This window comes from Orcinus orca, chromosome 15 (genome assembly GCF_937001465.1).
Source record: "Orcinus orca chromosome 15, mOrcOrc1.1, whole genome shotgun sequence".
Classification (NCBI taxonomy): Eukaryota; Metazoa; Chordata; class Mammalia; order Artiodactyla; family Delphinidae; genus Orcinus; species Orcinus orca.
The window spans coordinates 25,227,918-25,240,992 of record NC_064573.1 but is presented as its reverse complement, the minus strand read 5'-3'; the positions used below and the strand labels follow the sequence as shown (position 1 = coordinate 25,240,992).

Below are 13,075 nucleotides of genomic sequence, written 5' to 3'. Positions count from 1 at the left end.
CATAGACATGTCAGGTGTGTGTCTGCCCTTGAGGCCCCATTACCACGCTCAGTGAGGGGACCCACCACGAAGCCATTCACGTTGCACAACAAAAGCAAGGGCTGCCACTTCAGCCTTCTTCTGAGGCTCACGGCTTCCCGTTCCAACTCTATTTCATTTTTTCATAAGTTACTGCTAACTGAGAAGCATTATAAGAAGGGAATTAAAAGAGAGAAAAGTTGGTGGAGGAATGCCTTTTTTGTTTGTCTGTTTGGTTAAACCTTTTGTTATTAATTCTTTAGGAGCCTGATTCAACTACGGGAACTTGCGGCAGAAGCCCTTCTTCAAAATTAGTTCCGAGAGACACGCAGGCTCTTTATCATTCATTCTCTTAAAATCCAAATATTAGCTAATGCCTCTTGCGCCGTCAGAGCGGGCGACTCCTCTGATGCATTGTCCTGCCTGAAAGTGAAGAAGGCCTTTCATGCTGAGGCCTCTGTCAAGTCCCTCTGGTCTCCTGCTCCACCGTGACAAACCCTGATGTGCTGTGTTGGAGACACTTGCGGGCCCAGGACAAAGGCCCAGGGCTGGGTGCGCAAGGCTGCCCCTTCCTCGGCCCTACCCAGCACTAGAGCCCCCCATCCCCTTGGAGCCCAGGGTGGCCTTGAGCAGAGCAGAAAGGCCCCTCTTGGTCCCAAGAGTGTGGTTTCCCATATCCAGGGCCAGAACTGATATTGAAGGAGGTGAGGGGAGTGATGACTCTGGGGCCCCGAGGCTTAGCAGTCGAACTGCTTTGCATGTTTCCTTGGATTCCCCACTGCAGCCTTCATCTCTGGAAGGAGCACCACAATGCAAAGGAATTCATTTAATCTTCCAGGAACAAACAAATCTGGATTTCGGCACTCTGAGCTCTAGAGTCACTGAGAGGTAACATGGTGGTGTTTATAATCAGGCCCGGAGGAATACCGTGAGGTTCTTAGCTCAGTGGAGGCTCATCGTCCTTGAGGACTGTGGGTGGGACCAGAGCCCCCAGCTGATAAGAGTTGGCTAAGCAGGGTCTGTGCCTGGTGGCCTGGGTTGCAAAGTAGATGAATACAGGTCCCTCAGGGGTTCTCCTAGCCGGCTGGGAGTGAGGGAGACTGCACAGGCCCAGTGCAGGGGCTGCAAAGTGTCAGAGAAGGCAGAGATTCCTGTACACTCAGTGAACCAAGGAGGGCTTCCTGGAGGAGCTGGGCTTTGACAGATGGTTAAGCAGTGGAAAGGAGAGAGGAGAGGAAAGGGCAAGGAGAACTGTGAGTGAAAAGCTCAGAGGTGGGGGTGGGAGTGAGATGGGGTGGGAAATGGTCAGAGGTAAGGCTGGAAGGACCTTGCCTGCAAGCAAAAGTATGAATTCTTTCTTTCTTCCTTTTGTTTCCTTGAGCAATCCAAAATTCACTATTAATCTCCCAAGACCTATCTTGTTGATAAATGTTGATTTCCCCTGCACACCTGTTCATATTTCTGATGGAAATGTATTATAAAATCACTCCATTCTGCTGGTGATTACCATGGTAATCAGGAACACCCACCGGCAGGCCAGCACTCCTCTGAAAACAACATTCTGCAGATACAGGCTTTCATTTCACTTACGATGTGCTTGGGGAGAGAGGGAGTGAAGCAGGAGTGGGGCAGGGTGTAGGGGGATGGTCTCCTTCTCTGCAGAAGTCTTGGCAGACAGCATGGCCCCCAGGGCCTGGGAGGGCTCTCCAGGAAGATGGGGGAATGGACCAGACAGAGGCCAAGTCCCTGGGGGCAAGTCCTGCATCCCTTGGTGCTCTACAGTGTGTGTGCAGCTGGGGACAGCTTTGCAGGATCCCAAGCCAGGAAAGGATCTGAGCTACCAGGTGCCCAAGATCAGGAACCTTGGCTAGAATTTCATTCAGTGTCCCACCTCTGCCACAGGAACCACCTTTAGGTCTCCTGGAACATTGCAAAGATACCGTCATCATCACTATTATTATGATTATTTCTCCCTATCACAGGATCATAGCTTACGGCTTGGTAGAAAGCCCCAGATGTTTGAACTGTATTATTTAGTCCTGATGTGGTCTATTTTAAATTTTCAAGACCTCCAACCAGACTGCTGGGCTTTAAATCCCAGCTCCACCACTGGCTGGCTGTGTGACCCTGGGCAAGTTACTGAAACTCTTTGCTCCTTCTCACCTGTAAAAGGCAGATAATCCAAGTTTCTCATGCATAAGATTGTTGTGAGGGTTGAGTTCATACACGTAGTGTCGTTATAATATGCCTGTCTTAGAGTAAGCACTCAAAAACGGCTGGGATATCGCAGAGCCTCCCCTCTCAGTGGACAGGGGACAGGGAAGACTGAGACTGCAGCTAGTATCCTGGACTTTGCACAAACATCGCCTCACCTCCTTCTCCTGACACCCCCGTGTAACCCTCTCTGAACAGTAGGCAGGCTGGAACCCCAAAGCCCCATCTGCGTGGTGACAGTGGTGGATCTGGGCTGGAGCCCAGGACCCCTGCCTCCTTGCCCACAGCTCTTTCATTTTCCTTCCCAAAGATGTTGCTTTTCTGGCCTCTGGCTGTTCACCCCCAAACTAGGACCCAGTCATCCCCTTACTCTGACTGCAGTCCTGGGAAGCTAAGGCCTAGTGAACATAGGATGCTGGAACAGTCACATCCTAAAAGTCTACATCCTAAAACATCTACAGCTTTCAGTCACTCCTGTAATTGCCCATACATGTCAGATGTTGCCTAATGAAAAACTACCACCATAATCATACCAGTAGTTGCATACATCGCTCTCACTGTTCTAGGCTCTACACTACCTTCTCCGTTTAATATAATAATATGTGTCGTCAATGGAATTATTTTACATTGCGCCAGACATCATATAAGACAAATCAGCCCAGGAGATGCGGGCTCTGCCTTATAGAACTCGCCCCCAGCAGCAGCTCACAGGCCATTATTCGGGGCCCTGCAAACTCTGTGCTGTGATAAGGAAACTCCACCAATTTGATCCTTTATCTGGCTGCAGGTTGAGGAAAGATATTATTTCAATCAAGATAATGATTCTATTTCTTGGACGGAAATGAGGTTTTTTTTTATTGCCTCGTGGGTGTGACACCAAGATCCGTCTTGGGGCTTGAACAGGTCACGCACAAGTTAGAGGGTTTTCTTGCGACCCGAGAGAGAATGTAAACACAATGGAGAGCGGAAAAGAGGAAAACATACACGCCAGGCCTATGAGATGACAAAGTAAGTTCTACTTGGACATTTATAGGCATTAGACAAAACCAGTGGAACCAAAATTCGGAAGATAAGTGTGCAGTGTGAGCCCGACAGGCTGCATTTCAAGCGAGGTAAATGGCCTATAAAGGTAATAATGATAACGAAGCATAAACCAGACGCAGCTACGACAGCAGCTTAAAAGTCTCCTAAACCTGCCCGTCACGTAGAGTAGACTTCCTTCGTAACTTTGCTGACAGACTGCTCTTTCAACACCTCCTAGGACAGGGAGCTCACCAGCAACGGAGCCCATGCCATCGCTGACCAGCTCCTATGTTGAGAAAGTATCTCCAAATTACACAGTGAAGTCATTTCATAAAAGGAAACCACAGTGAGAATTCACAAGGTGCTGACACTGCAGTGGATCTAAACACACTTCGGAAACAATACACCTTTCAGTGAGCTATCAAACGATACGCAAATGACATTAGATGATAAATGCAGTGAGACGGCAATGATTTGAATCAGTGAATTTCGTGAAATTTTAAATTATTTAAAATATTTGGAAATTTCAAGGACTGTAGCACAGCATCTCAAGCTCTTTTATAGGTGATTTGCTTTAATGAGGAAATAATAAGAATTTGCAATTCTTATATCAATTGTTTATATAGTAACTCTAAGGAGTTTGGAAATGTTTATAAAGGTTTTATGCCTTTTGAACATTCCACTGAGAGCTGACTTGGTGAACTGCTCTCTCTCCAAATAAAAGGTACATTTCAGCTCAACCTGTTCTGGAAAAGACTCAGTCTTACTGATTGATTCTTGAGGACCAAGTAGGTGGTGTCTTACTGTACTGCAATCAGACTTACCAAAACTTTGAAATCTAAACCACACCATTGTCAACATGTGTAGACTATCATCGGCAAGTAACCCCAAATCTGGGTAATATTGGTTGTCACCAGGGGAGGAGTTGGACTGCTTGCAGACAGAGGTGGGAAGGAGATTTTTCACAGTATACTTTTTGGTACTTTTGCATGTAGGGCCATGGAACTGTATTACCTATTAAGAATAAAATTATACTTTTGAAAAGCACATAGTTATTTCAGTGAAGACAGACTTTGACACCATTGATTTCTATTTTAATGCCCATACCCTTAAAATGCAATGAAAATTACTGCCAGGTTAGGTGAAAACTACATTTGGCTGTCTTCACAGCAGTGATGCTCATGGCAGGGTAGTGAATGTGACCAATGCCCCACTCAGACCCTTTTTCCTGCTGGGCACCCAGCCAAGGAGAGACCTGCCTTGACACATCTTTGCTCAGCTCCTCCTTCCTGACCCTGTTTCCCTCCCCCTTACAAGCTTTCCCTAATGCTCTCTTCTGCTACATCATGTGCACCTGAATCCTTGTCTCAGGCTCTGCTTCTAGGGAACCCAACCTAAATCAGTCACCAATGGCTCCAAGTGCAGCCCTCCTGCATCTTTCCAGAGGATTATCCCTGGTGATAAGAAGCACACATGAGCCTTTGTCTTTGAGGGCAGAACCATAACCATTTTCCTGCCCAGTCAAAACCACCAGTCTGATATCATATATCCCATGAAAGGCTGCACAGCAAAATGGTGACCAGCCACAACAGAGTTCCCACAGCCAGATCCGGTGGGACCGCACAGCACTCTCCTTCCCCAGGACGAATGAGAAGGAGGCAGGGGCAGACCCAGAAGGCCTGCTCCCTAATCAGACATCTAGTGACGTGCAGTGGAAAGTCAGTGTGAACATCAGCTCTACCAGCTGAGCAAACTCGAACAAAATATTTAACTACCGCGAGCTTCGGTTTCCTCATCTGCAAAACGGCACTACCTGACGGAGGCTTGGTGAGGCTCAGATGAGGCAATACAGTCAAGCGTGCTGCAAACGGCAAGGCTACCTAAATACTGGATGTTGTTCCTGACATTTAGAACAAGCAAGCTTCTCCTGCTTGCTTGGAACTAATAATTAATTAACCTTTGTTAAATAAATAAACCCCAGTTGCTCCTCATACTGGGCATAGTACCTCGAGCTCCCTGTGTGAAAAGCAGCTCCAGGGAAAAGCAAGTGGACATGGGGAGCACTGTCCTGGTGGCTGTCCACCTGGAGCTTAGGGTATGTCCCCACCGCTGATCTCAAGATCCTTAGTTGCAGCTATCTGGAGAAGGCTGTATCTCTCCCTGTCTCTCTCTCTCTCTTTCTCTCACTGAGATACAAGGAGTACGCCCAATGTGAATTTCCTGTTATCTATCCAGTGTATATATTAATCTCAAATACAACCTCAAACTTGTTGAAAAATCCATATGGCCATTTTCACATAATGAGTCATAAACTGGCAGAAACTTAATTTTACTTACATAGATGAGGGACACTTTACTCCATCATGATTCTTTGTGGAATTCATGAAGCCATTTCAAGCCCTGTACCATCTGGCCCTGCCCAGTGTCACCAGTGTTTCCTCCCTTCCCTCATTAGACCCATGTCTATGACATCCTCCATGTGAGCCATTGGGTGTTCCCATCCTGGCACCTGTGCCTTGTTCTCTTCCCCCTGGAACAGCCTCCCTCCTCCATCAGCCCAGCTCGCGTCTCTTTCCCCAGGAAGCCTTCCCTAACCACTCTCACCACCAGCATTTCTGCCTGTGCAATACGGGCCAGAGCAGGATATATGCCCTCTCATAAAGTTCTCTCATGGTCTCATGTGCAGATGTCTTCTCTTCCCACACTGGACTGACAGCTCCTCCAAAACAAAGCCTGAACCTGATGCTTCTTTCGTAGTGCCAGGTGCCTGGTGAATTAATAATATTCTCAGATTGAGTCATGGATTGGGTCATATGATTGCTCTTAGTTTAACACACTGTTAAATGGCCTAGATGAGAATCTACTGTTCTAAATAAGGTCACCCTAGCAGCAAACCTGGAACTGTACAAACTGTCTGTGGCCCCAGTGTTAAAAAAAAAAGTGCACACCCTCCTCATACCAGAGGAGTCCTGCTTTCCTCACACACCAATCAACCACAAGGGAGCGACTCTCTTTAGTGAGCCAGTGGGTACACCCTCCACTCAGAGGGCAGAGCCAGGGTTCAAACCATGCACCTTCACAGCCTTACACCTCTGGGTCCAGCCCCACCCAGCCAGAGGCACCTTCCAGAAGAACCAAAAGCCCGACTCCATCAAGGTCATGCTCCCTGCCCCAAACAGGGAAACCCACCCACTTCCCAGGAACATTGTCAAACCACAGACCTAAGAAAGCAAAATTCAGACTCACAAGCAACGACGCCTTCTTCTTAAATTTCAGGCCAGCAGTTTTTCTGCAAACCTGCTCATTTCCTGCAAAGAGAAGAAAGGGATGGAGAAACATATTAGCATCTGCTCTGGGTATCCTTCAGCTGTTTCGTGGCCGACCTCTGGCTTCTGCACCTTCTCTGCATTCTCACTCCCAGCAGCACTCTCCCCTCCCGAGAACAACGTGTGCTTGCTGCGGGGGCGTCCCTGGCAAGATCCCCCCTCCTTCGGCCACGGGTTCAGCCCACGTCGCCTCCCTCCCCCTCCCCGGCGCCATGCCAGTCTCAGATTGACCACTGCCTCCAATTCCCTGAAGGCGCTGGGCTTCTTCCCACTCCGGAGTGAGGCCTCCTCTTCTGTAGCATGGGGTTGCCTAGCAACCCCGCTCGCCAGCTCAGAAGGCCCTCCTAAATTGGACCTCACAGCACAGGGCATCTCCTTGTACAGCTGCTTGAATCTTAACAATCTGGTTCTGAATAATAACACAATGGTAATTGCATGCATGGGCCCCAAACTACATTTAAATAATGTTCAAGAGCTGACACAAACCAACAGAGGCCAGAAAATGCATTTCAGAGGTCGACTGTAAGGCCAGGCAGGACATTCGGTGAGGGAGGGAGTTGACACCAAAGACTTGAGTTAATGACAATGCCAACCTGAACTGTGAGTTCTCCTGCCTTTCTGCCTGAGCATGCCATCACTTTAATGTGTTTTAGGTGAGTCTGGGATCTGTAGAGCCAATTAATGTCCACAGGTAGTGATGCTTCAAGACAGGACGCCCCTTAGCTCTGCAGCAGCGTATGGAGATTTTTGGAGGGGGTGGGGGTGGTGAGGATACAGGACGAGAAGGGAGAACGGTGCCTGAGTGATTTCCCTTGGCTTTTACAATCGTGGCTAAATACATTTTAGGAGGTAAGAGAAAGAACCTACCAAGCAAGAGTGCAAAGCACTTGCTACCTCAGCGAGAGACAAATTCAACATGACTGATGTGTTTCAGGATAAGAAGTGAAGGCGAAGAGGCCTTGACACTGGCTAGCAGGCAGACTGAAGCAGCTTAGGCCACGTGCACACAGAGTCTAGCCTTCAATCTGTGTCCCTGGCAGAGGGTAATGAAGAGCTCGGCTCAAGGCAGGAGTCTTCACATGCGGGGAGCGGCAAGCTGGCAATCTGCTCCTCGTGGAGTGATAGCAGCGAGGGCCAGCTGATCACCCCTGATAATTTGAAAGGCTGAAGCACCTCTTTTTAAAAGCTCAAAATCGTCCTGCAAGGGACTTAAACGGGTATTCACACACCCATGTTCACAGCAGCATTACTCACAGTAGGCAGGAGATGGGAGCAACCCAAGTGTCCACGGGATGAATAGGTAAACAAAATGTGGTCTATGCATGTGATGGAATGTTACTCAGCCTTAAAAAGGAAGGAGATTCTGACATATCCTACAACATGGATGAACCTGAGGACATTACGCTAAGTGAAATAAGCCAGCCAGAAAAGGACAAGTGCTGTATGATTCCACTTATGTGGGTACCTAGGGTGGTCAGATTCATGGAGACAGAAAGTAGGATAGAGAGGTTACTGGGAGCCGGCGAGAGGGGCGGGAATGGGAGTTCACGTTTAATTTTGGGAAGATGAAAAAGTTCTAGAGATGGATGGTGGCAATGGTTGTGCAACAACGTGAATATACTTAATGCCACTAACCTGTACACTTAAAAATGGTTAACATGGTAAATGTTATGTTATGTATACTTTACCACAATTTTTAAAAAATCCTCCTGCAGTAACAGTACAACATACACAGCATTTCTCTACAAGACTTTTGTCCACTTCATCTTGGAAGGCAAAATAGCCTGTGTTGTTCACAAGCTCAGACAGGGAGACTGTCACCAGGACTCAAGGGCAAACTAGGCAGTGTGACTCTGGGCCAGGGAACCCACGGCTTGTAAGCATGGTGTTCCTGCAACGTAGTCACAGATGGAGGTGTCTGAGCATAAGGAACAGGGTCTTCTTGTGACCACTTCCTGGAGTCCAAATACCATCACCCCCCAGAGTGGGGCCTCCTTCCACCCAGGAGTCCCAACCCCCATGCCCCGTGCCTGCTTCCTCCCCGAGGCACGTGGACTCATTCTTATCCTTGCTCCCTGACTAGAAAGCCCTTTCCTGGGGCCTCCACCTGACCTAATCCTACTCTTTCTAGTGGATCTACGTCAAATTCCACCTCCTCCAACCAGCCTTCCAGAACCTCCCACCTCTGCTTTCTCCGAACATCACACAGCAGAATCAAGTACTTGCTTGGGAACTATTCTATCCTGTCAGGAAGGTTTGTCTCTCCCCCCAAATCTCTGAAAGGAGCCTTGGACAGAGATTGTCACGAACATTTTTTGTCTGCCACGGGCTCTGAGCACACAGTGGGCTGTTCCCTGGAGGCTCTGGGAAGGACAACAGGCCTTGCCTCCTTTGTCAGGAAATCCGGCCACAGCTCCCCTGCCTAGGCTACACAGCATGCCTGCTGGCTGCACAGCCCTCGAGCTAAATATTCCAGGCGGGCGTGCAAGTCCCTCCAGCCATTCAGAGGCGTAACTCAATGTGTGCAGCAAACAATTGAGCATGTACAGACTTTATTAATTTGGAAAGGTCATTAGAGCCAACAGCTTCCCCGAGTTGAGAGTGAATGAATAGCACGGATAAGTTTTTTCAGTGTCCTGATTTTTTTCTTGGAACGTGCTCTAAGCCTCAAAAAATAATGGTATAAGGGAAAAAAAGGGGGGAAAAAAATCCAGGCTTGCGAGACAAGGGGAGTCGACAGGAGCTCTGGACAAGCCTCCTTCCCTCTCTGAGCCTTAGTCTTCTCATCTGCAAGCTGAGGGAGTGATTGCTAAGGTCACTTTCAACTTAAAAAGTAAGTAAATAGGGCTTCCCTGGTGGCGCAGTGGTTGAGAGTACGCCTGCCGATGCGGGGGACACGGGTTCGTGCCCCGGTCTGGGAAGATCCCACATGCCGCGGAGCGGCTGAGCCCGTGAGCCGTGGCCGTTGAGCCTGCGCGTCCAGAGCCTGTGCTCCGCAACGGGAGAGGCCACAACAGTGAGAGGCCCGCGTACCGAAAGAAAAAAAAAAAGTAAGTAAATAAAATTATGATTCTAGGTGAGAATGTGAAGTTAGCAAATTTACAAGCTAATAGTTACCCACCCCACACCCCATCATCCTCCCAGGTGTTGGGTACTTCACCTCTGGAGAGATAAGTTTCACCTCTGGAGAGATAAGTTTCCAGTTCATGGCCCCTCAGCCAGGAAAAGGTCCTTAATGATTTCAGGTGCCTTCCCAGACCCTGACCTGGGGGGTCTCAAACCCAACAATCTGGCTGCCTTGCTCTCATTAAGGAACACTCCAGACTAATGACTTGTTTTCTTGAATCTCCAGGAATGGCTGGAAATGGGCCAAAGGGCATCACCCCGACTCCGTCTCCACAGCCCTTGGCTCCAGGACCAGCCGGTGCTATCTGTCAAGGGCCAGGCCTCTGCACGGCACATGCTTGTGGTTCTCCCCAAGGAGAGAAGGAAGCAGCGGTCAAGGAGCAGAGGGTTCTGGCTCCAGCCTGATGACACAGGGAGAAACAGTTGGCCCTTGACCAGGCTGTGCAATCCGACATCCCTCCCTTTCTCCATCCTCATGCCCTCTTCTCTCCTCCCTGAGTGTACAGACACCGGGAATGTGGGAGGCCCACATCTGTTTGCAAATGTGTGGCCACAAACACCTATGCCCTTTGCTCTGATTGCTCTTAGCTTTCAGTAGCAATAGGAAGACTAACTGAATCGGAACTGTATGACCAACAGCCTAACACTCATATTAACTAATATTAGCATTAATATTAGTTAATATTAGCTAACATTTGCGTGACGCTTTTTTTTTTTTTTTTCGGTACGCGGGCCTCTCAACTGTTGTGGCCTCTTCCGCTGCGGAGCACAGGCTCCGGACGCGCAGGCTCAGCGGCCATGGCTCACGGGCCCAGCCGCTCCACGGCATGTGGGATCTTCCCGGACCCGGGCACGAACCCGTGTCCCCCGAATCGGCAGGCGGACTCTCAACCACTGCGCCACCAGGGAAGCCCTGCGTGACGCTTTATAATTAAAAGAAATATTTTCCCACATACGTGTCAGGCAGGTGGGATAGATTTAACCCATTTAGTGAGCATCCGCAGTATCCCAGGGTCTTTGCTACCTGCTGGGGATGCACACATGAAAAGGTGTGGTTCCTGCCTGCAAACTCCCTCCAGGCCGGTTTATAGTCAGGAAGATGGCGGCATAGAGAAGCTGAGTGATGTTCTCAGAAGCATCCAACTTTCAAGCATCCCTGCTCAAACCAAGTCCTCAGACTCAGAACCTTTTCCAGCTGTTCCTGTGAGGTCTGTGAGTTTCGTAGAAAATTTAGCCTGTATGACGTCAACCAGAAGGGCCCAGCCAGAGGGTAGCATGGTTTGGGGACTGTGAAAGTCTATGCCCAGAATGAAACAGTGCCTGTGGATTAGGCCATGTTTGGTCCTGGAAACCCCAGAGGGACAGGTCCTGGGCTGGGAGCAGGTCAGAGCCTGCTGCACACGTGACCTTGGCCCCTTGTGGTCTTTCTGCTCATCGATAAAGACCTCTCTTCTCATCAGCCACCTTTGTAGAGATGCTGCCTTGAGAACTGACGCAAATTCATGAAATCTTTTTCTTTCTTTTTTTAATCTGCACTAACCTCTCTCTTCTAGGAACTGCCATAGTAGTTACAATCAACATGTTATACAAAATTGGTATTGCTCTTTTCAGGGTCTCTAACGGCTTTTTGAAAAAAAATTAAATGCCCGTGCTGGAGGAACCCGATAAATCCCTCACTTTATAGCCAGGGCACCCAAGTCCAGCGAGGACTCGCCTCAAGTCATACCAAAGACAAGCAGAACTGGAACGTGGGTCCCAGACTCCCAGCCCGGGGCCTGAACACACTCACCCTACAGTGGTGGGAGGGGAGGTTCAGGCTGTGTCCTGCTTACCTTGGCCCCCACAGAAGCTGTCAGCAAGCATGAGTGGCTAGAAGGAAGGCTGTCTGATGCTGGATAGTGGCAGGCAGATTACAGCCTCCCCCCACCGCACACCCACCCCTGCGCCCCCAGGAATGATACTGAAGGGACCGGCTCTGCCTCAGAGGGAGGGGCAGAGGCCATGAGAGGTGCCCTCAGGGGACAGTGAGGTCATGGTCTCTGCTGCAGGGTCTTGCAGCTCCCAGGAGGCCATAATGCCTTGTGGGTTAGATCCAGACTGCCCCTGCCATTGACCAGCCGTGTGACCTTGGACAAATGACTTAACTTCTCTCTGCTTTAGATTTTCACCAGCAAAACGGGCAGAATAACGGCATTGACCTCCTATCTCCCAGGGTTGAAGCAGGGATGAAATGAGAACATGGAGGGAGACATCTGGCACAGGGCCCAGCACCTGTATGTTCTCAGGTGAGGGCGGCAAGACCAGTCTCCCTGGGAGGTCAGCTCCATGGGGGGAATGCTGACGGCTGTGCTCACTGCTAAGTCCCCAGCGCCTAGCGCTCGCGAGAGCGGCACAGGAATGAGAGTTGACTGCGCTCCCGTGAAAAGTGCTGCCCAGCACCTAGTGAGGAGAGGCCTGCAGTGATGAGCCGTTACTGAGGGTGGGTCAGCTGAGGGTCTGTGGTGACAGGGAGGCAGTGGCTTCTCTTCCCAGGATCCTTCAGAGGCTGCGTTGCATAGGTTGCAGTTTGGTTTTTCCGCTGGTATTAAAATCAACAAACCCGAGGTCACAAAATGGCACAGACACTTTGGAAGACAGTTTGTCTAGTCTTTACGGGACTAGACATGCTCTTACCATAGGGTCCAGCAAGCGCACTTAGGTATTTACCGAAGGGAGCTGAAAACTACGTCTGCACAAAAACCCGCACACAGATGTTGATGGCAACTTTATTCATAATTGCCAAGCATGGGAGCCACCAAGACGTCCTTCAGTAGGTGAATGGACAAATAAACAAATAGCTAAATATGCACACGATGGAATATTATTCAGTGCTGAAAAGAAATGAGCTATCAAGTCGTGAAGACATGGAGGAATCTTACACGTATATCACTAAGTGAAAGAAGCCAATCTGGGAGGGCTACATACTGTGTGATTCCAACTGTATGATCTTCTGGAAGAGGCCAAACTATGGAGACAGGAAGAAGATCAGTGGTTGCCAAGGGTCGATGGAGAGGGAGGGATGAACAGGCAGAGCACAGAGGATTTTGGGGGCAGGGAAACTATTCTGTGTGATACTGTAATGGTAGATACATGGCTTTACACATTTGTCAAAACCCATAAAACTGTACAACACAAAGAATGAACTCTAACGTAAACTATGGACTTTAGTTAATAGTGATGTATCAATAGATTAACAGATGCACACTACCATATATAAAACAGATAAACAACAAGGATTTACTGTACAGCACAGGGAACTATATTCAATACCTCGTAATGAACTATAATGGAACAGAATTGAAAAAAAAGTATATAGATATATACATATA

The 13,075-nt window shown here is 48.9% G+C and overlaps 1 protein-coding gene across 3 annotated transcripts in view; it reads right to left on the bottom strand.

Moving 5' to 3' along the window:
- Positions 1 to 13,075, bottom strand: part of ZBTB7C (zinc finger and BTB domain containing 7C) — a 382,923-nt gene that overhangs the window by 137,833 nt on the left and 232,015 nt on the right. For 2 of the 3 annotated variants that reach the window (XM_033421371.2, XM_033421372.2), the window contains one exon: positions 6,502 to 6,563. The gene's annotated coding sequence lies outside the window, so the exon portion shown is untranslated. Of the gene's footprint in view, positions 1 to 6,476; positions 6,564 to 13,075 lie in introns of all 3 variants that reach the window. The other variant, XM_049697870.1, reaches the window with a different exon arrangement.